The sequence below is a fragment of the Vulpes lagopus genome, chromosome 2 (assembly GCF_018345385.1).
Source record: "Vulpes lagopus strain Blue_001 chromosome 2, ASM1834538v1, whole genome shotgun sequence".
Taxonomy (NCBI): domain Eukaryota; kingdom Metazoa; phylum Chordata; class Mammalia; order Carnivora; family Canidae; genus Vulpes; species Vulpes lagopus.
The window spans coordinates 112,274,252-112,300,373 of NC_054825.1; the positions used below are offsets into that span (position 1 = coordinate 112,274,252).

The 26,122-nt window shown below is 47.9% G+C and overlaps 1 protein-coding gene across 4 annotated transcripts in view; it reads right to left on the reverse strand.

The window, feature by feature from the left end:
- UNC93A (unc-93 homolog A) overlaps positions 1-8,503 on the reverse strand; it is a 41,214-nt gene extending 32,711 nt beyond the window's left edge. For 2 of the 4 annotated variants that reach the window (XM_041746510.1, XM_041746507.1), the window contains exon 1: positions 8,368-8,503. The gene's annotated coding sequence lies outside the window, so the exon portion shown is untranslated. Of the gene's footprint in view, positions 1-5,872; positions 6,008-8,367 lie in introns of those variants that run through there. The other 2 variants (XM_041746509.1, XM_041746508.1) reach the window with 2 other exon arrangements.
- Positions 8,504-26,122: the final 17,619 nt, after the last annotated feature.

Genomic DNA, 26,122 nt, shown 5'->3' on the forward strand with positions numbered 1-26,122 from the left:
TGTATTTTATCAAGCTCTTGTAGTTTTCAAAGTACAGATCTTTCATCTCCTTAAATTTATCCTTAAATATTTTATTATTTTTGATGCTATTTTAAGTGGGACCAATTTCAATTATTTCCTTTCCTGAAAATTTGTGGTTGGTGTATAGTAATGCTACTGATTTTCATATGTTGATCCTGCAACTTCACTGAAACCATTGATAAGATCTAATAGTTTCTTGATTGAACCTTTAGGATTTTCTATATATAAGATACTGTCATTTGAAAATAGAGACATTTTACTTCTTCCTTTTAAATTTTTATGTATTTATTTCTTTTTTCTTGCCTTATTGCTCTAGCCAGGACTTCTAGTACTGTGTTGAATAGAAGCAGTGATAGTGGGCACTGTCGTCTTTTTCCTGACCTAAAGGGAAAGTTTCAACCTTTCATCATTGAGCATGATATTAGCTATGGGCTTGTCACATATGGCCTTTATTATGTTGAAAATTTTTTTTCCATGCTTAATTTGCTAAGAGTTTTATCCAGAATAAATACTGAATTTTGTCAAATGTTTCTGCTTCTATTGAAATGATTATATGATTCTTTTCTTTCATTCTATTAATGTGATGTATCACTATGCTTGATTTATATATGTCAAACTATCCATCCTCACATTCCAAACAGAAAATCCTATTTGCTCATGGTGAATGGTCCATTTAATGTGCTGCTGAATTCGTTTACTAGTACTTTGTTGAAAATTTTTGCATTGATATTCATCAGGGATATTGGCCTGAAGATTTTTTTGTTTGTTTTTTGTTTTTTTGGTAATGACCTTTTTTGGATTTGGTATCAGGATAATGCTGACCTCATGAGTTTGAGAATGGCCCCCCTCCTTTGATTTTCTTGGAAGAGCTTGGGAAGAATTGGTGTGAATTCCTCTTTGAATGTTTGGTAAAATTCACTGATAAAGCCATCTGGTCTTGAGCTTTTCTTTATTGGGAGATTTTTTTTTTTAAAGATTTATTTTTTTTATTTTTTATTTATTCATGATAGACATAGAGAGAGAGAAAGAGAGGCAGAGACAAAGGCAGAGGGAGAAGCAGACTCCAAGCCAGGACCCCAATGCGGGACTCAATCCCGGGCACCAAACCGCTGAGCCACCCAGGGATCCCCGGGAGATTTTTGATTAATGAGTCAATATCCTTCCTAATTTGTCTGTTAATATTTTTATTTTTATTTTTTTTGTTCATATTTTTTTTTGTTCATATTTTTAAACTTCCTTATTCAGTCTTGGTAGTTTATAGGTTTCTTAAAAAGTTTCCATTTTTATTAGGTTGTCCAGTTTGTGGGCATGTGGTTGCTTATCATAGACTCTTAAGATCCTTTGAAGTTCTGTAGTATCCATTATAATGTCTCATTTCCCATTTATAATTTAGTTGATTTGGGTCCTTTTTCTTGTTTCTTTGGTTAGGTGGGGCTTTGTAAATTTTGTTTATCATTTCAAAGAACCAAGTCTTACTTTGGTTAATCTTTTCTACTGGTTTCCTATTCTCTATTTCATTTATTTCTACTCTAATCTTTATTATTATTTCCTTTCTTTCTAACTTTTGTTCAGCTTGTTTCTTAAGGCATAAAATTTTGTTGTTTATTTGGGATCTTGCACTCCACTGGTTCCAATATGTAATGTTTCCATTTTTGTTTGTCTCAAAATACTTTTTATTTCTCATTTAATTTCTTCTCTGATCCATTGCTTGTTTAGGAGAGTGTTGTTTAATTTTCATGTGTTTGTAAATTTTCCAGTTTTCCTTTTGTTATTGATTTCTGGATTCATGACATTGTGGTCAGAGAAGATACTTGATTTAATTTCAATCATTTACAATTTACTAGGACTTGTTTTGTGGTCTAACAGATAGTTTATTCTAGAAAATGATCGATGTGCCTGAGAAGAATGTGTATTCTATTGTTGGGTAGAATCCTCTGCATATGTCCTTAAGGGCCATATGGTCTATAGTGTTGTTCAAATCTGTTGTTCTCATATTGATCCTCTGTATGATCTCTCCATTGTTGAGAAGGGGGGCATTAAATTCCCCAGCTATAATAATAGTATTTCTGTTGATTTCTTATTTAAGCTCGGTTACCTTTTGGCTTTATATATTTAGGGGCTCCAATACTGACTGCAGAAATATTTACAATTGTTATATCTTTTTGATGTATTGACCCTTTTATAATCATTTAATAATTTTCTTTATCTCTTTTTTAACATTTTTAGTTTAAAGTTTATTTTGTCCAGTGTAGGTATAGCTACTCCTGCTTTGTTGTGTTGTTATCATTTGTTTGAAACGTCATTTTCCATCCCTTTACTCCCTATGTGTGTCTTTAAGGCTAAAGTGAATTCCTTTTTGAAAACATTGTTGGATCTTGGTTCTTTATCCATTCAGCCATTCTATGTCTTTTATTTGGAGAACTCAGTCACCTTAAAGTAATTACTGATAAATAAAGACTTACTCTTGCCATTTTGTTAATTGTTTTCTGATTGCTTTATAGATCAGTTGTTTCTTATTTCCTATTCTGCTATCTTTTTTGATGTGTTTTAATGTCTTTTGATATTGATATGTCTTGATTTATTTATCATGTTCTTTGTACAATTACTACAGGATTTTCCCCTGTGGTTATCATGAAGCTGACATAAATTATCTTAAATTTATAACATCTTATTTTAAAATGATAATGACTCAACTTCAAAAAAAGTCATAAACTTTATACTCTTACTTCTCTTCTCCTTCACATTTTAGCTTATTGCTATTGCAATTTACATTTTTTATTGTATAACTAATAACAGACTATTATAGTTATGGTTATTTTTTAATACTTTCATTTTTTATTACTTTTAAACTAGAGTTGTAAGTGAATTATGCACCACTCCTTCCATATTGCAGAATCTAACTATGGCTGTATATCTGCCATTACCAGTGAGGTTTGCACTATCTTTTTATGTTTTTACTGATGTTAATTAGCATTCCATTACTTCCATTCAGAGAATCTCTTTAATATTTTTATTCCTCCTTCGTTCCTATAGGATCACTTCACCAGGTATAGAATTCTTGGTTGACAGTTATTTTCTTTCAGTATTTTTTAATATGTCATCCCATTTTCTCCTGGCCTAAGAAATCTGCTTCTAGTCTTACAAGGCTTCCTTTGTATGTAGTTTCTCTCTTTTCTTTTGCTGTTCCTAAAATGATAATTCTTCTTCTTCTTCTTCTTCTTCTTCTTCTTCTTCTTCTTCTTCTTCTTCCTCTTCTCCTTCTTGTCTTTGACTGTTGAGAGTTTAATTATAGTGTTTCTCAGTGTAGTCCTAAGTGGGTTCAACCTATTTGGTATCCTTTGGACCTCATGTATCTGGATGTCCATTTCTCTCCCTAGGTTTGGGAAGTTCTCAACTATTGTCACTTTAAATATGTTTTCTGTTCCTTTCTCCTTCTTTTGTCCTTGAATTTCCCTAATGTGAGCATTATTTCATTTCAATGTGTTCTATAATACCCATAGGCTTTCTTCATTCTTTCATTTTTTTTTTCTTTTTGCTCCTCTGACTGAATAATTTCCAATGTTCTTTCCTCCAGGTCACTGATTCCTTATTCTGTATGGTTGAGTCTACTTTTAAAACCTACTGAATTCATCAGTTCAGTTATTGTATTTTTTGACTCCAGGATTTCATTTGTTTGTTTGTTTTGATGGTTGCTATTCCTTATTGAACTTTTTATTTTGTTCATACATTGTTTTCCTAATTTTGTTTAGTTGTCTGTCTGTTTTCTTGCAGTTCACTAAACTTCCTTAAGAGGATTATTCTGCATTCTCTGTCTTACACTTCATAGATCTTCATTTCTTTAGGGTCAGTTATTGGATCTTTATTAGTTTCCTTTGATGTTATCCTATGTACCTGATTTTTCATGATCCTTGATTCATTATGTTGGTATCTATATATTTGAGTAAATAGGCTCCTCTTCTAGATGTCACAGGTTTGCTTTGGCAGAGACAGTTCTCCAGTCCGTTCAGTTTGGGTTTCTGGGTGTGTCTGCTGGTAATGTCCTTGGCAGATGAGCCCTGATATTATGGTCTATTTTTGGAAAGGCAACGTTTCCAGCTCTGCGGATGAGACTTGAAGTTGTGCTATTGGTTGAGAAAAGTTGAATAGGGCTGCTAGTTTGGTTCCCTATCCAAGAAGCTGTAGGATGGGTTCCACGGTTGGCTGGATTCTCTGGTTGGGTTTACAAGATGGTCAGGACTGGGTAGTATATTCAGTACTAGGTAGGGCTATGAATTAGTCCTGGCAGGACAGCAGGATGAGAGCCTGTATAGCTCATGATTTGGGGACCTGAATCAGGCCAGAATTCCCCGGTCATGTGAGGCCCCTGATTTTGTTTTGTCAGCGGGGAAGTCATTGACTGGGCTCTCCATTCAAGTGCCACTATATGTAGGATTATTGAGGGCTATGCAGTTTCCCATGTGCTTTGGTTAAGTTGCTTGGTCCAACAGGCTGAAGGCTGTACTCAGTGACGAGCTGGGCTGTGAATTCAGTGGCAGGGATGGCCAGGAACAGTAGGAGAAGCAGCTCTAAAGCTGGTTAAGTTCTTTGTTTCTTGTCTTAACTCAAGCCAACCCACACCCCAAGTTCCCTGGAAGAACAGGGCCACTAGCTTTGCTCTGCGAGCTACCAGTTGTGCTTGCCCTTCTCTCCGCTCTAGCACTGCTGGGTCACACAGCTTCCAGGAGTTGTCACCAAGCCTTCTGGTTAAATGGGCCTGGAAGACACTTTTCAAGGTGGATGTGGCAATGTCTCAGCCCTGCCCCCCGCCCCCCACACACACCATGCCTTGATAAGAAGAGGAAAAGCTGCTCTTAATTTCCCAAACAAGCTCTCTGGTTGGGAGGGGCTGGGAGCCACCCTGGGACTTGACCATGTATTAATTTCCCTGCTTATGTGCAGCAGGACGGATCTGTGCTTGGTACTGGCTTTGCTCTGGGGGCAAAAAGCTCTGCCTGGTTGCTTCTCAGCTCATGCGCAGCTGTGCTGCACAGCTTCCAGGAGTTGTTGCCAGTCTTTCTGGCCAGATGGGGCTAGAAGGCACTCTTTGCAGGGGGTGGGGCTGTCTCAACCCCTGTGCCTGGGAAGGAGCTGCTCCAGGCTACTCTCAATTTCCCAAACAAGCTGTCTGGCTGGCAGGGGCTGAGAGCTACCCTGGGACTTGGCTGTGTATAAATTCCCCTGCTTGTGTGCAGCTCAGGAAGCATCCACATTCAGTACTGGCTTTGTTCTGGGGGCCATCAGCTCTGCTTGCCCGCCTCTTGGCTCGAGCCTGCACAGCTTCCAGGAATTGTTGCCAGCCCTTCTGCTCGAATGGGGCTAGAAGGCACTCTGCACAGTGAGTGGAGCTGTGACTCAGCACCTTGCCTGGGCAGGGGCAAACTGGACTTGAGGGAGGGAAGAATTCCTGATTTGAGGCTCCAAATCCTGCAGATCCGCACCCTACCAAGTTCCCTGGTCACACCGTACCCCTGACCTGGTTTTGCAGTCGAACAAAACCCTTGTGGAGATCGCTACTTGGGCACTGCACGCACGAGCATGGTCTGCTGAGGTCCCAGTGCTGGTTGTGGCAAGCCGCACCCCCCGTCCCACGGTCAGATTTCCAGTGGTCCAGCCCTGCACATTCCCTGCAATCCCCACAGTATGAAACCAGATTAGAGATGCCCACAAAATGACCCACAGTGCTGGGGAGGTTAGTTGTTACCCCAGGGTTCCCTTTCCCTGCTGGATGATCCAGACTTCTCCGCGTGGTGCATTGCTGGCCTAGGGAAGAGGCGACGTGGTCAACATGTGGCTGTGTGGCCGCTTCTCTTACCTGGCTGATGCAATCTGTCCTGGCCTGTGACGAGCAGACGGTGCATCAGCCTCACCCCGGGTTCTAGGATTCCCTCAGGAGTATTCTCCAACAGTTGTTAGTTGTTCTTGTGACAGGGAGCCAAGGCAGGGACGACCTATGTCGTCATCTTAGCGATGTCACTCTCCCAAAATATTTCTTAAGAGATGTCCACCAGGACTGTGCCCAAACTGTTCATGTGATGAGGATGAGTTTAGTTGCAGCCACAATGCTTTCCTCATAACCAGAGGGCCCCAGCCTCAGACGTGTGTGCCCACTAATTGACACATTCCTGCAGATATGTGGTTGGGACCGAGATGAGAATGGGGAATTCCAGAAACCCGAAAGCTGTCTTGACTTGTTGGCCAGCTTCAGCATTAATGGCAACGCCTAACTGGAGATGTGAACCTGGGCCAGCGGGAGCCTCAAATGGCTGAAGATCTAGGTATAAATGGCTCAAAATACCAATAAGCGCTTCATGCCTTACATTTAACATCAATACCTTATCACTTGGATGAAAAAAAGATGGTTTTGTAGATCTGTTTGAATCCTCATGACCACTCACTGGTTATTCAGTGAAAGACCCAGTGTCTGGCTGAAGGCTGAGATTGAAGGTTCTAGATAGACTCAGGAGTTTGGCAGGTGGGGGATAGTACCAGCCACTAGATGCCGCTGTTTCGCCGACGCTGAGCTCATCAGAAGCTCCCAGAGGTGTGAGTTCTAGAGGATCACAGGTTAACATCAGCAAAAACCTCCTGCTGAGAAGCTAAAGATCACTCTCAATTCCAGGGAAGACTCTTCAGTGATCGGCTCTTTTGAAGAACTTACTCAGATAAGCAAATTAATATCAATTTTCTTGACATTTAGACCTGATATCTTTGTTAATAAAAACAGCACCACACTAATTCAAATTTGTCCCATTCATTAGTTATACTTTCATCTAGTAAAGATGAGCAACGTATATGTAAGGAATGGAGCAAATTATTGCTCACATTTGGCATTCTTACACTTTGAAGATTAATATATTTGGTTCCTTTTCTTTTTTTTTAAGTGAGAGCAATTTATATTCTTTTCTCCCTGGCTTCAGCAAACATTCTGTTGATCTTGTAGCAAGTGTTTCAAAGTAGCTGAAGCTTTGGAGGGGCTGGCCAGCCTGCTGGCCCACTGGTGAGGACCCACCTGGCCACAGTCCTCTAGAGGCAAGTGGGAGTCCTCCTGGATCCAGGCCTCCCTCAGCCGAGGCCCCTTCAGCTTTATCAGAGAGAGCGCAGACCTTCCTTAGGACAAACTCAGTGGAATCAGCCCAGAGAAAGACCAAAATATTGGTCTTATATTCCAAAATTTTTTTATACTCACAGTGCTCCCGAGGCACATCAGCCCTGGGAGCCGTGGTGAGATCCTGGTTCTTCTCTGTCCCTGGGGTCCCTCGCATGCTTTTCCACTTGGGCCACACAAGTGGCCTGACTGCAGCCTGCATCTGTGGCAGGAATCTGCAGACCCTCTGCGCCAGGGCACCTGGAAAGACCAAGCCCCTTCATCTTGTCCCAAACAGGAGACCAGCGGGCCATGGCGAGCACTGGGAACGCCCTTCACGTGCCCTGCCAGCACTGCAACATGGACTGAGTCAGAGAAGGGAAAGTCTTCATGCCATACTTGCATATTGGGAGGGGGTGGGGTGAGGGAGGCGCTGGGTTAGTGCACACTCCGGCACACGCACACAAGCATTCTGTTCTCCACATTCCTTTCCGTCCAGTGGCCCTTCTGCCGGTTGAGTAGCCCGGCCACCTTCTGCAGGCAGTCAAGCTACTTGCTGGGGCCTGGCCTGTGCCAGGGACAGTTCTGGGTGCTACGGCCACCACACTGACAGTGGGCAGGGGCCCCTGTTCCCTCGACAGTTCAAAGCCACTGAAGGAAACAGATAGTAAACCACGAAGCAAATAGAGAAATCACATGAGTTCGGGGGGGGGGGGGGAGGATGCACACTGTCCCCCAAATAAAACAGCTCACGTGATAGAACGTATGGGGAAGGTGATGGGACGGCAGGTGCCACTCACACAGCTGCTCGGTTCCACAGGTGCTGACCCAGACCCACCTCATCCCCACAGAAACTGAAAGTTCCAGCCTGGCATCTTGTGAGCCCAGGGGACCAGAGTCCGACGCCCTCTGGTTGAACCGGGTCCATCTCTCTGAGCCCTGGGAGCCACTAAGACAGCTGGACCTGTCCCTGGGGCAGCCGAGGGCCAAACGCACATTTGACCTCAGTTCCCCAACTCGGGCCAAGTGGTTATTACACCTGAATGTTCTGGGTAGTTTTCAACCCATTACTTTGTCTGCACAGGTAATGCTGCAGGGATGTTAAAAATTACCTTGGTAAATCTCCAAAGATAATTCTGTGCCTTTGATCCCACAACACACAAATATCCACAAAGCTTGAATTACGTCCCCAGACTAAGTAACGCCACGCGTGTCGATTTTACCTAGTTTTGTGCCTCCTTGGTCCCCGTCATCATTGTGGCATAGGACTTCTTAGATCTCGGAGAGTGCTGGACATTTCCCCGGCTTGCTCTTTTTGTGAGTGTGTTGGGAAATCATTCACAACACCTCCTTCGCTTCTGCAAGTGACACAACCTGTTTGCAAATGACAAGTCCCTGGGGCTGCTTATCTGGGAACTACTTGACTCTCGGAAAAGATCTGCCAGCAAGATTTGGAAAGGTAGGCTGGGAGAGAGCCTGGCGTGGCTGAGAACATTTTATAAAGACTCCTACTGAAGTCTTAGTTTTCAAACAAAAATAGCATAAGCTCATTTCAACGAAAAAAAAAAGTCATCTCGTGGAACTTAAGAAACAACAACAAAAAAATAACAAATAAAAAGAAACGAAAGCAAGCAGATTCTGAACTGCAGAGACACACTGGTGGTTGTGGGGTAGGGGGAGGGGGAGAGGGAGAGGGGGAGAGGCCGTGACGGGAGTTGGGGTGCACACGTGGAGATGAGCACTGTGTCGCATATGGAAGTGTTAACTCTCTATATTGTACACTTGGAACTAAGATAACACTGTGTGTTCATTATACTTCAATAAAAAATTAAGAAATTAAAAGTTTAAAAAAAGGAAAAAGCATACACACATGTGGATATGTGTATGTGAATATAAACACACAGAAACATACATGTGCACACCTACGTACAGTGAGTCTACAAGCAGACTCACACCAAACTGTGGAGGCCGAGAAAAATTAAGGCCATCCCACCTAAAGTTTAGCATTAGCACAAGTACAGCCATCTTAGGCCCCTGTGAATAAGAGCTGAACTTTATGGGAAAAACTGCAGAATGTCCTCAATGTCCTCAGCAGGTAATCCCATTGTCTCAGAAAGACAACAGAGCCCACACCCGTGGTAGAAAGTCCCATATTAGAATGAGAACAGAGCTCAATGCCCTTGAAAGCCCCACATCAGAATGCAAACAGAACTTGAGAAATTCCTCCACCCCTTCTGAAAATCCCCTAGACCAGCCTATAAAAAAAACCCAGCTGTAAACCACTTTGGGGGCCAGTCCCTGCTCCGCTGTGTCGGGTACACTTGGACCCAAGCTCGAGCTTGCTAATAAACCCTCGTGCGCTTGCATCGGTGTCGGCTCCTTGGTGGTTTCTCGGATTCACAATCTTGGGCACAACACAAACCCTTCTCTGGATGATAGAAGTGTGGAAGGAGGGAGTGTGTGTCCTGTATTGGAGGCACCTGTATACTATTCTCGTATTTTTAGAAAAAGCATTTAATTTTAAAAAGAACGCAGGTTTTTAAAGGAAAATGGATTTACATAAAGAAATTTTGTTATAAAGAACTCTAAACAGGGGCACCTGGGTGGTTCAGTGGTTGAGCGTCTGCCTTTGGCTCAGGGTGTGACCCTGGGGTCCTGGGATCCAGTCTCACATGGGGCTCCCCGCAGGGAACATGCTTCTCCCTCAGCGCATGTCTCTGTCTCTCTGTGTGTCTCATGAATAAATAAAATCTTAAAAAAAAAAAAAAAAAACAACCCTCTAAACATTAAACTAAAACTCCAGATTACATTTAGGCCTCTGATTTAATCATTAACCTAGTCCCCTCTTAGCTTCTCTTGAATGTTCTCAGGCCCCACCTGCTCCCCAAGCCAGTGGTTTACAAAGCAAATGTAAACAGGCCACCAGAAACCACCAGAGCTGCCAGCAGCCCTACTCACGCTTCCTGTGTTTCCAAACGAGCCTAACTCTCCTGCCCCGCCCCGCATGCCGAGCAGGCCATCCTTTGGAAGCAGGCAATCCTGCCCCTGTGACCCTGCTGCTCCGTGATCGCTTATCCCTGAGCTGGTCCCACAGGGGATCAGCAGCTCCTTGAGCCTGGCCTGTCTGTGCTAAGCTGAAAAGAAGTGAGATGTGTGGTTGGGCCCCTGGAGGCAGCCTGGCAGCCAGCTGTGCAGAGGGCTCCCCGCGTTCTGCTACTGTTCCGAGTCCTGCTCTGCACTGGCCACAGACAGACGTGCGGTGGAGAGAAGACAGGGCCCCCTCCCCAGACGGCTGGGGCCTGCTCTCAGGGGTGGCCGGCATGACCAGATGGTGCTTTCTGACCCCCGAGGACCAGAGCCCCCCTGTCTGGGAGATAAACCATGTCCCTACTTATGCTGTTCAGTCAAGAAGCAGCTCCTGCTCCTCTGTGACAGGGACGCGCAGTGGGACTGCAGGCCACGACGGGGTGGGGAAGTGCACTTTTGCTCCATGGAGGAGAAATCAGGCTGATGATGTGTTTTGAGAACTGGGAGGGATTGTGACTCACAAAGGGAGTAAGGATTCTGTGCTTACAGCGTGGGCCTGGGTTCGACCAGTGGGGCCGCATGACGGGCGTTCCCAAGGAGGATGCCCAGCTGGTGTGAACCCAAGAACCTCTGCACAGAGACATCTCCTGAGAGTTCTTAGCCAGCCGAGAGAGGGTGCTGGGGCGGCTGGCCTTCTGAACTGGACAGCAGGTGGGCCCATGGACTCGGGACCGAATTTTCTTGGGAAAATGAGCTGTGTGGGGGTTCTACAAGCAAAATTGGGTTTTTCCAAGTAATACCTAATATCTTGGTTTTTAAACATGTTATGTTCAGCCTATGTCATGGTATTTGCTGTATCCCTGGTGGCTATGGCTTGAGCTCTGTTTTGTGAAGTGGGATGGGGGCAGAGATTTAAGGGGCGGTCACGCTCCTGGCCTTCAGACAAGTTTCTTACCTGCATCTTTCCCTTGCCCCTCCGCAGACTGGATGGGCCAAGCAGCCCTCTCACTGCCTCCCCAAGGCGGTTCCTTTGTGTTCAGAGAGCTGCATGTTTGACCCCTTCTCAGCAGCTCTTTATTGAGCACCCACTGGTGCCGTCACCGTGCCGAGGAGCCTCTGGTCCTCCAGGTCTACCGCAGAAAATACGATGTACAGTTTAAAATAAACCCATAGAAAAGCCTTCCCCTGCTGCACTCAAGGTGGTCGGGGGCTTGAAATGTCCGCGCATGTCCTGCAGCCCCATGGGGGTCTGGCGTCTGGGGAGCCGTGGGTACTCTGCAGGGGGCCAGGCGGGGAAGCTGGGGAGCACCCGGGGTCTGGCCATCTGCAGCCAGGGGGCCTGGGGTCTGACCGGCGTTTGGCCCTGTGTTTATACTCTGCATGCAGTAAATATTTTTGGATTTAGAACATTGATTCTACCAGAATAAGAGAATGCATAACTTGTGAGCGTAACCTTCCCAGAAGGGACTGAACATTCTGTGAGTTTCACTATAAAGTCATTTACTGATGTGGCCTGGTGTCCAGAAGAGCCAATTTATTGAAACTTTTGCAAGCCCCTGTGCTTCTGGCGTCCTAAGTTAGGATTGGTGTCGCTTACCAGAGCTCTTCCTTATTACCACACGCTTTCAATAACTAAGCAGCTATAACTTCTCTTTCATCTTAGTGAGGGGTCTCTGAAACCTTGTCTCTTGTCCTTCAGACCCACCCCCAATGAATAAAGTTAGGTGTGTGTATGCGTGTCTCTATGTGTATGCTTATGTGTGTATGTGTACTTACATGTGTGTGCACATGTGCATATATGTAGGGTGTGCATGCATGTATGAATATGTGTACACAGATGCGTGTGTGCATGCACAGATGTTTATGCATGTGCATGTGCATATATGAGTGTGTGCACACAGATGTGTGTATAGGGGTGTGTACATTTGAGCATGTATGGGTGTGTATGCATGCACCTATATGCATGTGTATTGTGCATGTGTGTGTGCACATAGGTGTTGTGTGTGCACATCTGCATGAAAGTGTGTGCATATGTGCCTCCAGGAGAGGCGATGTGTGTATGTATGGGCATGTATGGGTGTGTGTGCATGCACGTGTGTGTGTGTGTGTGTGTGTGTGTGTGTCAGTGTTTACCCTGTTCCTCCCTAGCTGGTAGGCAATGAGGGGAGCGAGGGAGCAAGCATAGTTCAGGGCTGGGTTTATCGCACAAATGATGAACTCCGGATATACTGCCAAGCTACCTGTTTCTCCTACCACCTCACCTACCTTCACTTTCATACGCGAGTCCACACATCTATCTGGGATTTGGGCAGCAAGGAAAGCCCCCCATCAACCTCACAGTCCTTTGTAAAATATGTTGTCTTTCAGTGACAACACGGAACTGTTTGTCATGGGAGCACAGGGCCGGTTATAAAATCCCCCAGGAGAGGACTTGCCGTGAGGATCCCCCCATGTGACATAGATGAGACCGTGGTTCACTTCCTCATGACCCCCAGAGCACTCACGATGACTGCCCTGCACCTGTGCTGAGGCAGATCCGGCCATCCCCTGCCACTGTCTCAGGTCGAGCGGCTGAGCGGGAGCTGTGTGGCTCCCCAAAACCAGCTAGATGGGGGGAAGTCAGCTCCGATCAGCTGACCGGCTGAGGCTCCTCTGAGCGTGGATGCCTGATGGTGGGGCGCCCATCCGAGGCCTGCCTGCTTCTCCCCAGCAAAGTCCAAACCCACCACCTTGACGACTCCGTGCACACAGGGGGCAGCGCTACTGCAGCCACCAGAACAAAAGCTGTCCCAACCTGTTTGGTGCTTGGCTGTGACATCACATGCGTGTTTACACGCGAATCCAATGGAAAGACTGGACAGTGTCTAATTCCTCTTTCTCAGGACATTGGAGGACCGGCATCTGCACTTGGAGGTAGACTGTTTCTTCCCGGGAGTAGGGCTAAGCCTTCTCCCTAACCGAAGGCTAAAATGCCTGTCTCCCCAAGAGCGGTATCAGGAGGTCCCAGGTCACAGGAGGTGCACGGGAGGGTGAGCAGCCCCGGCGCAGCTGTCCCCGAGCCTTGTGAGAGGGCCACTGTTAGGGGGACTTGACCTGCAGGAGGAAGGCACCCCCACCGCGGGGGCTGGGACCTCCCCTGCTCCCGTGTGCCCTTCTAGCAGGCAAGCCTGGGCCCCTCCAGGAATGTGCCCTCACCACAAGCCGACCATGTGTGAAAATGCACACTTCTTGGAGTGTTAGCTGCCCGACCTGGCTTGACCGTTGAAGTGGCCCCTGCCAGATGCCTCCATCTCTAATGCGCCTCCCTGAGTGTTCTCAAGTGTTCTTTGAGGCCAGGGAGCAAGTGTTGGAGGCCTGCTCTGGTGCCCAGTCTCCTCGTCGCCTTTTATTGAAAATGAAGTCAGGCCACGTTATCGTGTCCTGCACGCATGCTAGTTCCAGCTCCTGGTCACGGAGGATGTGGGCCACCTTCTTCTGACCTAACCTTTGCACGGGCAGCTCCAGGGAGCAGGATTGATGGCTACTGCAGCCTCCCGGGGCTCCCCTTCCCCACCTTGGGATGACCTCCTGGTGGAGTTACAGGGACTTCAGCTCCAGTAGAAGTCTCTAGAGAGTGGGTGGGTTTGCGAGGGGCAACACACAGGGCTGGTGTTCACTTTGGATACGATTCCCGAGCTGGCCCATCACAGCTGAATCTGTGTTCCCTACTGTCACCACCTCAGTGAGGTCAACGTGAGGGCCCTTTGATGGGCACGCTCAGGGCCAGCCGTGATGGGACGGGTTGCCAGATTCAGCTACTGCTCTACTTCCATAGCAAGAAAACTCATTTTTTAGTTTTTTCCTTCAATTGCATCCCTAAGCAAAGGCTGCTTCAGTTCTGACAGTCCCAAAGCAAAATTCTTAGGACAGAAGGAGGCAGATTAGGACCAGCCCGAGTCAGATTTCCACCACTGGTCCGATTCACCCGTGGGGTGGGGTGTTCAGGGAGCACTCACCTGGCACGAGGCCATCCCTGTGGCTGGGACACGGCCGCCTGGGAGAGCATGCATGGTCCCAGGGCCAGGCGACAGCCAGCTGGCTTCCCCTGCAGATAGACCTCGGGAAAACTCTGATCCCCGACCTCTGTGTGTGAGGCCGGCGGGGACGGCTTCCCTTCTTGGAAGAGTCACGTTTGGATTCTCCCAAGGATCTCTGTCGGGGGAGAGCTCATTATACCAGTTCTTTCATTTATCACTCAGCCGCCAGTGATAGTGGGGCCTGAGGAATGTCTGCTTTATGTTTTCAAGCACCAAAAATATGCTATAAACTTACTTGCAGTATAACCTGGCCTCAGAGAAAATTCTACCAAGAAATCCTGTTTCTCTTCTAAGGTTTGAATCCTCAATCCCGGGTGCGCTGTCTATATTCCCGTCGGATCCAACGTGCTCACGTCCTGCACCATCAGTGACCTCAGTGGGGACTGTCATTGGAAGCCCCATGTTTATCTCTGGTCTGAAGGCAATTGTATCGGCCTCACCTGGAGTTCTGCCTGCAAACGTGATTTTTCCTGCAACCCTCTGGCACTGTGCGACCCTGCCCCACTCGTGTCCACCAGTGACGGCCGGCCAGGCTGCGCCACGGCTTCCTCCCACCAGCTGCTTCTGCGAGAGCTTGTCGCATTTGGCAGCTTCTCATACTTAGATCCCTGAGTGCTATTTACTCATCTTGGAGGGTGTATTTACTGTGTGCCAGGAGCTGGGGGAGGATCCAGACACGCTTTCTGGGCGTTAGGGATCCAGGGAGGAAACAGCCTTAGTTGTCCAGATGTGCACAAACTGGCTCCCAAAGAACATCCAAATCCAGCCATTGCCAAAGGCATAGAATTTTCAGGGATCTTTGCCTTTCCCTGTCCGTCTCCAGGAAGGTCTGGTGAGGGATTTCAAGGTTTGCTTTTCAGCTCAGGCTCACTCTGCATTTTCTTGGAAGGCCCAGCCAGGAAGGAATACTGGATTCCCACCAAAATGTCTCAGCTCACCCGGGACCCTGACCCTGGGCTGGCCTTTGGAGTTGTCCAGCCAGGCCTGGGAGGGAGTGGGGGTGGGGGTGGCCTCCGAGGCTGGGGCTGGTCCTCACGGGGCGGCACTCCCAGTGGTAGGGACAAGGCCACTGTCTGCTTCATCAGGCTGCATTTACTGCCTCATCCCTCCTGATAAATAATGGGTGACATGAACTGAGCCAGCTGGTATTCTCAACACTTGCAATTTTTTATGTCTATAGTATAATTTATAATGTTTAACAAAAGTCTGTTGACACCTCCATTGAGATGCTGTGCATTTATACACTAATACAACATGATGTCAGCACAGACTTGAGGAGAGGCCGGGGTCATGCCAGAGCTCAGGCCAAGTTCGAGATGGAAAGTGCGTTACAGTTACTAGCCCTGGTCATTTGATCTATGGACCATCGCAGGCGTTCATCTCCGGAACCGTTAGTGTGAAGCCAGCCTTCTGATACTTTCGTTGTTGGATAAAAGTCAGCATTTGACGATTTCAGTTGTCTCCAGGAGAGGCGATTGTTGCTCCTGTTGGAGAGGACATCCTCCAGGTCATTCGGTTTTTCCTGCGGGTGTCCCGCGCGTGCATCACCTAAGGCTAGGCTTGGCGCTGAGGACCGTGAACTCCACTGACTCACCCCAGAAACGTTCCCTCCTCTCTCAGCTTGGGGGCAGCTCCTGGGTTGTCAGGGGTCTGGGCTCCTTCTCTCCTGTCCTCACCTGGCGGCTCACAGTCACTCTCTTTCTGGCTTCAAGAGCCACCCAGATACCCTCCACACAGCAAGGAGGACAAGAAGGCTGACCCCTGCCGCCCAGGACCTTCTTGGATGCTCTCCTTTTCAGTCTCTAGAGACCCAGAGAGAAAGATTTTTCAACCCCCAAAAAGGGCCCAGCTTCCAGAATCTGTTCCCAGTGATAGATTATGTAAGTCATTGTGGTTTCCCGTCATCATGGGGTGTGAGTCTGGGACTACTCCTCACCCTCCCAGCCACACCTTCTTTGAGACGCAAGCCAGATGTCACCCGGTGCCACACAGATGTGGGTGCCACACAGATGTGGGTGTCCACCACAAAGCTGGGGAGCTAGGGCGTTCTTGCAAAGAGTCTGAGCCGTGGCTGGTGCAGGAGTTGGAGCCAGCCCTGCGTGTCCCTGGCAGCTCCACTGCCCAGATGTCCCCAGGCTGCACTGCCCACCAGGGGCCCCAGGCTTAGACGAGAGGGTGCTGGAAATGCTTTACTCAGTGTGGCAGGTTCAAAGCCTGGGTCCTGAGTGGGCAGCGTAGAGGTCCCCAGCATGGGTGCCCTGTCAGAAGCACCTTCACCCCTGGTATCTTTGTGGGCAGGAGCCTTATGTCAACGTCTGCTGAGTCTGCCTGGAAGTCCCTGACTACTCGGGTCTGGGGGATAGCCCCGCTGCTCACCGTGTGCATCTTTCTATGGCTCGGCAGTGTCTGTGCTCATCCACTGGGCATTGGTAAAGCATGATTTCCAAAAACATAAAATCATGACTCTCATGCAAATTTTCAACAGACACATATCACAGATTTTATTCACATCATTAGTCAATGGGGGAGCCAGACTGTTACAACTAGTTCAAAAGAGAATTGGAAAAACAGAACACATACAGCTGGCTCTTGAATTGTGTCGGGGTTGGGGCACCAGTCCCCTGCCCAGGTGAAAATCTAGGTATAAATTTTGACCACTCAAAAAGCATACTAACAGCCTGCTGTTGACCAGAAGGTTTACCAATCATGTGGACGGTTGACTATCACATATTATACAAAATATAATTCTTTTTCTTATGACAAAGTAAGTTAGAGAAAAGAAAATATGAAAAGGAGAAAATATATTTACAGTACTGTAATTATTGAAAAATATCTGTATATATAAGTGGATTCATGCAGAGCCTGTGCTGTTCTAGGGTCAACTGTATATTTATGTGTGTGTGTACACATATAGCACAAATACACATACAGAAATACAGTCAACAATGTTGAAGTAGATTTTCTTTTTTTAAAAGATTTTGTTTTTTGAGAGAGAGAGAGATTGAGAGAGCAGAAACCAGAGGGTGCAGCAAGGGGGAGAAGGAGTAGCAGGCTCCCCACTGAGCTGAGATCATGAGCTGAGCTGAAGGCAGACACTTAACTGACGGAGCCAGCCAGGTGCCCCTGAAGTAAATATTCTAATAGATGCGAAATCGGTTAAAATATCTAAGAAAAAAATAGCATTGGGGGTAATCTTTTCTACAGGAAATCTTTGCCTCTTTACTGAACAAAATTCATTTTGCTTTACTGTGGACAAAAATAATTTGCATTAGCATCCATTTTCAATAAGTTAGCTTATTATCCCTGCAGACTTGTACAATCGTAGAGTCAGTAAAAGATCGATCCATGAGGCACACACTCCTGTAGAACCACTCCGGACGGCTTACACCCAGTCTCAGTATTTTGCTGAAAGGAAACCAGACCATTTGTTTGTCTCACTGCTAAGTCTGGTCAATTTTTCCTGCCAGCAGCTACCTGGCCAGGTGATTTACATAGATGATTAATAATGTTCTCACGCCAATCCTAGGAAGTAGAGGTGTTGCCCCACCTAGCACATGAGCAGTATAGATTTAGTGAACTTACAGTTCCCCCAGCCAGTCCTGTTTCTCTGGAGAACGTAACTAGTACAAAGATATTAACAGTCAGGTGACCAACAGTTGGTAGAGGTAGAGTTTGCACCACACCCATAGGCATGCTCAGAGTAACAGAAAAATATGGAATAACAGTATGAATTTTAAAAATAAGGGCAGCCCGGGTGGCTCAGGTTTAGGGCCGTCTTCAGCCCAAGGCATGATCCTGGAGACCTGGATCGAGTCCCACGTCGGGCTCCCTGCATGGAGCCTGCTTCTCCCTCCGCCTGTGTCTCTGCCTCTCTCTCTCCTCTCTCTGTGTTTCTCATGAATAAATAAATACAATCTTTAAAAAATTAAAATTAAAATTAAAATTAAAACCATTTGTGAAGGAAGAAAATGAAAGCTGAGAGCTAGCAATGAGGGCTATTAGATGGTAGACGAAGGCCCAACCCCAAAAGCAGATTTCCTGACCACCCGAAAGCTGCTTCTCTGCTCAGGGCTCTCCTTGCACATGGTTTCTGTTTTGTCAAAGACATTCTGCTCTTCAGTGTGTGAGACCGACTGCATGAAGGGCACAGGTAGGGCTGGGCCTCGGCGGTCTAAGGCAGAGAGTGCGGACTCTGACCTCATGTCAGAGCCTCACCTTTTCTAGCACGCTGTGTCACCTGCACAGTTACAGAGGTTTTTTACAGCCTGCAGATATCCGTGGTCTGAAGTCTCGAGTCACAGACTGGCTTCTGATAACCACATGTGCACCAGAGGACCTAGGGGACTGACCCACACGGGGTGGGGGCATGGCGGGAGCGTTAATCGTGGCTGTCTTCCAGGGGTCCTGGCCTCAGGCAAAGCCCCTTGTCTGGTGTGACCTCCTTTAGGCTTAATGAAAAAGAAGTGTTTACAAAAATGAAGTATTCTTTCAGAAATATAGAAACTAACTCAAATAGTTTTCAAGTATGTGTGATCTAGGATAATCTTCAGTAGATAAAAACTAGTTTGCATTTTATGGCTTTAATTAAAATAGGCATGTCTTCAGAGTCATTGATAATCAAATATAACGTGATGTACAACTTTTATTCTATCTGAATTTACTGAAAGTCAAGTGAGCTCAAGTTTCTTCTCTTCCAGAATTTGTCAGCGGGAGAAATAACTGAAGATGATGGAATGTCTCATAATGTCTCATTAAAATTTTCACGAACAATCTACCTATAACCATTAAGAGCTAGTAAATTAAATAGATATGAGATAAAAGTCTACGAACATACTTTTCAAGAATAATTACATTTTATGGTATGTCTACTTAAAAATATTTTCCTAAATCTTTTTGGTAACTTGGAACCTTAAAATTTTAGTGAATTAAATGGTACAGTCACTAAATACCTTGATCTTTTCCAAAGAAGTCGAAATACTGAGATGCAGATTATCTACTTTTAGAGAGGAACGGAAGCTATTTGAGCCTATTCATAAACATTTTTGCATAACGTTGAAATATTTACTATGAGCAAGAATATACTTCTGGAAATTATGAGATGTATTTATAAACCTGCCAATCCCCAGAATGCCAGTGTAACAGAATCCACGATTTTTTCTTGGCTTTTAGTGAAATGAAGGATATTAAGGGTTAAAATGTGGAATCACTACACATAATTAAGAGCCACTAGAAATAGTCAGAGTGAAAGAAAACCTCTGTCTAAGGGAAGTAGACTGCCTTTTCGTGAGGAAAGGTGTGAAGGACAGGTTTGTTTTTGGCATTGTTAAGGAGAAAAGTGAGTAATTCTGTCCCAAGATGGAATGACGAGCTGTTCCAGAATGAGGAACAAACCCTGAATGGATATAAAGACATTGTAAAAGGTTTGTAGTAAAGGAAACGTGGAAAAGGAATTTTGTATGTGACCAAGCTGGCTGAGGTCACAACGCATTTAAGTCGTTAAAGAATGAGTCTTGTTATCAAAGTACATGGGCGCAAAATGAAAATTTGTTTTTCTCTTGTTAAGAGAACAAAGTTTTCTTGGACGACTGGTCTGCTTTTGATAAGAGATTGTGAAATGGTTTTCTTTACTTTTCTGGTAACCTGCCTGGAAAGCAAAGATTGCCTTTGTCATCAGAGTGTCCTGACTTCCCATCCTCGTCTGGTCTTTGAGGGTGTGGGATGACGGGTCTGCTCCACAAAGCATCTGAGTCTTCTTCATAACGGTGTAGCCTTCTGTATTTGCCTTTAGCAATAAGTTTGGTTCTTTAGATAATTAAGCATTTTCCATGTCTACGTTCAGTTGGGTTCAATAGATAGTTAAGCATTATTTCCATAATGACCTGTGATCCTATTTGATCTAATGTTCAAACTTTCTGACATTTTGACAACTGTCCCAAATCTAGCTCTCCATGGAGTATTTGTGACCTCAGACTAACTTGAAGATTTCCCAGAAGGTCCCTGGCCGAAGAAGAGACGTCGAGCCAAGCACGCTTACGCAGCAGGTTCGCTTCGTGGGAAGCGTTGTCGAGCAGGAGGTGATGTAGCCGCCCTGGGTTACGTGGGCTTGGATGCTCGTTACCAGCCTAGGAACCCAGAAGCTGTCTGAGCTTCGTAGAGCTTTGTCAGTACCCAGCTTGTCCACTTACGATCTTCATTTGCTGACCGCCACAGCAATAACTACATTTCCTTATCAAATGCACTCTTATCATATCTTTAATCATAGCCATTTAAAAATAGCCTTTTTGCCATTTGCAGTAACTGCTTTGCTCTGATGTTTTGGCAAAGGTGCCTCATCTTTGCAGAACAAGACTGGCCTTGAGCCTTCCTGCAGGGGCCACACCAGGTCCCACTCACCACCCAGGGGGCAGCCAAGCCAGGGACTTGCACTTTGGGTCCAGGTCTCACAATTAGAAGGGCTCCTTGAAACACTGGGAACTCTCACCAGCTACAGACCTCGAATTAAAACTGACTAGAGAGGTCACGGCTCTCCCAAGGTCACAGATGCGGACCTTCATCCTCAGCGTGAAGCCTTTATTCCTCCCTTTGCTTTCTTGCTATTTTATTTTTCTGTCTGTTAATGCAAGGAAGACAAAGCTCCCTGAGTCTGGTAGCCATCGCTGAGTCCCCCACCAGGGCCATTGCTGCGTGACAGAGGTCCCTAGGCTTTCTTGCGTAGTTGGTTTTAGATAACAGGTTGCTTTAAAGTCCGTATCAGAGCAAATCCACCTGCTGTCCCCGGATCCAGCCGCTGGTGTCCTAGCAAGCGCAAGAAATTGACAGACAAGCCACTTGGCCAAACCGGGCTGATGCCCCTTTGGGCACAGTCTTCAATCTTTCTGATACCAGTTGTGTGTCTGTATCCCTCTTGTGGCCGTCGCTGTGGCCTCGCGTGCACTGTGTTCTCTCCGGGTCTGAAGCTGGAGTTCCCGGCCTTGGCAGGACAGCACAAGGTCTCATGCACGTAGAGAAGCAGAAACCAGCGAACAGCCCAGCAGCTCTTCAGACCTGGCCTCGTATCCTATGAGTCTCAAGGAGACCACAGCCACTCAACTCAGATGCACCCTAGAGTGGTGCTAGTGCCAAAATCTCGGTCAGCCCCTCACGTATGGAAGATAAAAGGAGACAGAGATTGTTAACTTCATTCACCAAGGAGGCCAGGTGGACGCAGGGCTGCCAACCGCTTTTGGTCTGTTGCTGCCAAATTGAAATCAATGTTGCTCAAATCAACTCGTAAAATGGTTCCTATGCCTCAGTTTACCTTGTGTCTTCCTCACATGGCTCTTCAGGTTCTCCACCTCTGGCAGATGCTTGATAAATCCAGGCGGTGGGGAGGAATAACTTATCCACCTTATACATCTTCCAGTTTTATTATGCAGATTTGCTAAAGTTGACTTTGTTCAATCCTCCAGAGGGAAGGAGGAGAGGTCTGAATTTCCAGCTCTCCTTCATAAAAATGATGTTTGACCTTGGATTGTGTAGGGGAGAAAGAAATTTCTTCCTTTACCCTCCTAAGCTCTCAGCTGGAAATCTCGAGACAGGTTTACAAGGGAAAACCAAACACGTGTGCATGGGAGACACCCAGGGAGAGTGGCTCAGAGCTCGGGCTTAACCACCATCATTAGCTAAAGACAAGAGGAAGATGGGGTGGGGCGAGCAGTCGTGGGCAGTGGCCAGGAGCCAACACAGTGAGGCTCTTGTCTTCTCCACTGACAAGATCCTTGTGACTGGGTGTCCTCTCTTCCTAATGCAGGAGGGAGACAGCCCCACAGATGGAGATCTCCTTTACAAATATAATTGTCCCCTACAAACGGGCAACTTCTCCTCTGTTTCAGAGTTTCCCCGTAGCTGCTGTTTCGAAAAATAATCCTTGTGCCAAAGAGGCATTTTTGGGGTGGTGTGTTCTGCAGCTGTTCAGTGGGGACCTTTCTGGAACCTCTGTCCCCTGCAAGCGCCAGCCCTCGTTTGGGGTCCAGACTCACCCTGCACACAGGAGGGCCCTGCCAGCCCCATCCACCTGCCGCACAGAAGCATGGGCCTCGGCAGGCCCCCACACATGCCCGGTCTGGGAGTCCAGGTCCCCAGGCACTCCGGGCCTTGCAATTTGCTCTCCCAGGAGCTGGTGTGACCCCAACTGCGTGCTCCACAAACACAACTGCTCACGGTCTGCAAACCAAGCCTGCCTCAGGCTTTCTTGACTCTCTTTAAGACTGGAATGATTGTCCTTCCCAAATGGCAGGACCAAACCTGTGGGGAGCTCCTCCTTGCCTGGTTAGGCACATGAAGACTCTTGAGGAGAAACCTCAATCAAAGCAGGGAATAAAGCTTTGAACGGCACAGTTTTGTTTGGATGTAAGGGTGCCCCCTGCCTTCGCTGGGGACACCAATTAGGATGCAACCATCATGCATTTAGCACTTTCCCCATAGAGCACACAGCTTTCATTCTCATCAGCAGGTAGGAGTCTGTCCCTGTCCTGGCTCCATCCTCTGCAGGTCCTGAAAGGGCACCGTCCGTCGGCATGAAGGGGCCCATGTGGGCGGCCTCAAGGCTGCTCCCCCAGGCAGGATGTTATTCTGCTGAGGGTGGGACCCGGTTCTCCACTTCTCAACATCGAATACGCAGCTGTCTCTGTAGCTTCCAAGACAGAGGAGCTGGATTTGCAGACCCCAAACTAGTGGGTGGCCAGGAAAGGCCATGGCAGGAGCTGAAGGACACGGGCACTGGGGTTCGTCCAGTGCACGGCTTTCTCGAGCTCACAACGGCCTCTGTTTTCTTGGACTTGTTTGAGAACATGTTTTATTCCACAACTTCACCATAAATTGTGTGTTGCCGGGTATTGGTTTTAAGGTATTATTTCATGTGGTCTTATTTTCCCAGATTCAACCAGGATCCTTGGGCATCTCACCCAGGCCAGGGTGCCGTAAGCTCTTGCAAACACTCCCCTCCGCTGCCTCTGTGGCGATGCACTGCCTGCAGCAAACTATCCAAATATTTTCTGCAGATGCCCTGTACATCTTGGACGCATCGTTAGGGTCCCACTCAGAACAGAATCAAGGAAAAAGAAAAAGTACAGAATCAAGGAGAGCGTTTTCTGATTCCTGGAAGCCCGTAACGTAAAATGGTCACGAACACAGAACAGGACGTTAGCAACGCATGGCAAATCTGAACAGTACGACCTGTTCTGTGCACAGTGTCTATGTGTGAACATCTGAAGGATGGTTTTCAGGAAGAGTTTGAGCCTGGGGGGCCCAGTGACACCTCTGGCTGGGTGTTACTGAACAGACGGCCCCCCAGGTCCCTGGAAGGTCCCACGCAGAGTGAGAATATGTCAGCAGTGTCAGGAAAAGGCCTCCTTTTTGAGTCTTATGAAACTTCTTAGCTTTGGGGAAAAAAGTTCTTATCTTGCCTGCAACTGATAATATTCTTAAATTCCTGCAGCCGCAGTGTTCCTGGAGCCCATCTTTGTGCCCTTTGCCCTGATCCCAGAGAATTTAGCTCAGATCCAAATTGAAAGAAAGACGCCTCCTCAGGGTACTAGGGCCCGTGGCTCCGGGGAGCCCCATGTGTGTGCAGAGTCCCTCAGGACTGAGGCTGGGCCGCGAGCCTCCTGAGGGCCGTGTGTCCCCGTGGTCCCAGTGGGAGGGAGTACATGTGTAAGCCAGGGGAAACCGGTTGGTCTGGCAAGTGTGCACACTTCTGTGACTTCCCCAGAGCCAGGCCACGGCTTCTGATGGCTCAGAAGATGCTAAGAATGGGCCATCTGTCCGAGAAGGGTGAAACCCCAGGGCAGGGGCCACACTGCACCTCTGTGAGCTCCGGGGCTCAGGGGTCTCCACCTTGGCCCTCGCTATAGGAGCATCCAGAGCTGAGGCAGCAGAGAGGCAGATGCAGAAAAACTCTCCGTCCTCCCCCCATGAGGAAGGGCAGGGCGATTCTCAATTCAGGACGAGTGGAGACTTGCCCCAGAGAGGGCACCTGAGGACACACAGAGCCAACCCCGTGCACGTGGGCCCTTCTCCCCTGTGCACCCCGCCCTCCTCCCCCATGCACACCACGCCCTCCCCCCTGTGCACACCACCCCTTCTCCACTGGGCGCCCCGTCCCCCAGCCCCATGCACACCACCCCAACCGGGCATACTGCCCCTCCTCCCTGTGCACACAGCTCCCTCCCCTGTACACCCCGCCCCCTCCCCCTACTCTCCCCTGTGTATTTGCCTCCCCATCCATCGCCCCTCATAGGAACTCAAAGCCCCTCTCTTCTCCTGTCCTTTGACAGAGATGCTGCCAGAGCCCAGATTCTAACAAACCTCTTAGTTCTTCATCCCAGGCTCTCCCATGACCCCTGTCCTTTCTCTCCTGTCCCTCTGTCTTTGCTTCTGCAGGGCCCCAGCAATGACCCTAAGATGGCAGGCTGCGTGGGATGTGCTGGGGATGGGGAGTGGCCACCAGGGGTCAGCACAGCCCATGTCTAGGGTGCAGCTCCTGGACAGCCTTCTGTGTTTTGGGGCCAGCCTTGAGAATCTTCTGGAAGAAGGAAAAGATGGTCTTAGATGGACGGATAGAACCTCACAGAGCCCGACATCCTGAAGCAGCCATCTGCCCCCGCAGTGACCGACATTCCCCCGGCCAGCGGCTTGACCCACAGTCAGGGAGGAGGCAGTGGGGCCAGCCTCTGGTCCTGGTCCTGGTCCTAACAGGGAGCCCCAAGAATGGGGTTTTGGCAGGACAACGGGAATTTGGCACACGCCAGCTTCACAAGACCCACATACACGGACAGTGCTAGCCCTAGTGAGCTTGTCAGAGGGTGTGAGGGATGCCCTGAGTGTGTGCAGGCCGCCACTCCACAGGGTGAGGCCAAAGGTGCCAGAGGTCATCCATCCAGCCACAGATGAGGCCTGGGCTTGAACCCTCCCCCCCAGGTCTGCGTCCAGGGTGGAGGAAGAGATTAACTGCCCACCGCCCTGACAGGGTAGTTTACAGGACGTAGCACCAAATGGCTTTCCCATGGAGCCGGGACGCAATGTGTGAGATGGAAGGACCACAGGGTAGGGGTGTGTAAGAAGGGCAGCAGAAGGAAATGACCGTGATCTGTAACCAGGCTGCAGATGGACACATGGTCACTGCACCTGGGAAGTGACCCTGCCCTGTAACCAGGGTGCAGATGGACATGTGATCACTGCACCCAGGAAGTGACTCTGCCCTGTAACCAGGCTGCAGATGGACACGTGGTCACTGCACCCAGAAAGTGACCCTGCCCTATAACCAGGCTGCAGATGGACAGGTGGTCCAGTGTGTGTGTGATGCACATGCAGTGTACAAGTACGTGTGTGACATGCATGTGATAAATAGTGCGGGTAATATGTGTGCAGGGTGCGTGTGATGCACATGCCGTGTACAAGTGTGTGACACTTGTGTAGTCTACAAGCGTGATATGTGTGTTGTGTATGGTGTGTGTGTGACACATGTGTGGTGCATAGTGTGTGCATGATGTATGTACAGTGTGTGTGTGTGTGTGTGTGTGAGATGCACATGTGGTGTATAGTGGGTGTGTGATGCGCGTGCAGGCCTCATGGCCAGTGGGAGAGCTTCGTGGGGGAGGACCACACCGTGGATGGAGTCGAGGAAAGCCAGGCGCCCCGGGAGGGGCCGGGCAGGCGGGGGCTGGGCGGGGGTCCGGGCGCCCGGGTAGCAGCCAGGCAGGTCCTGGGGTCTGCTGCGCAGCACAGCGACCGCAGTTAGTAGTAGCGCTCCGTACACTTGAGTTGGCTCGGGGAGTAGGTGTTCAGTGATCTCCCACAGGAGAAACAGAGGTATGTGTGTCCGGGGAGGAAGGGTTAA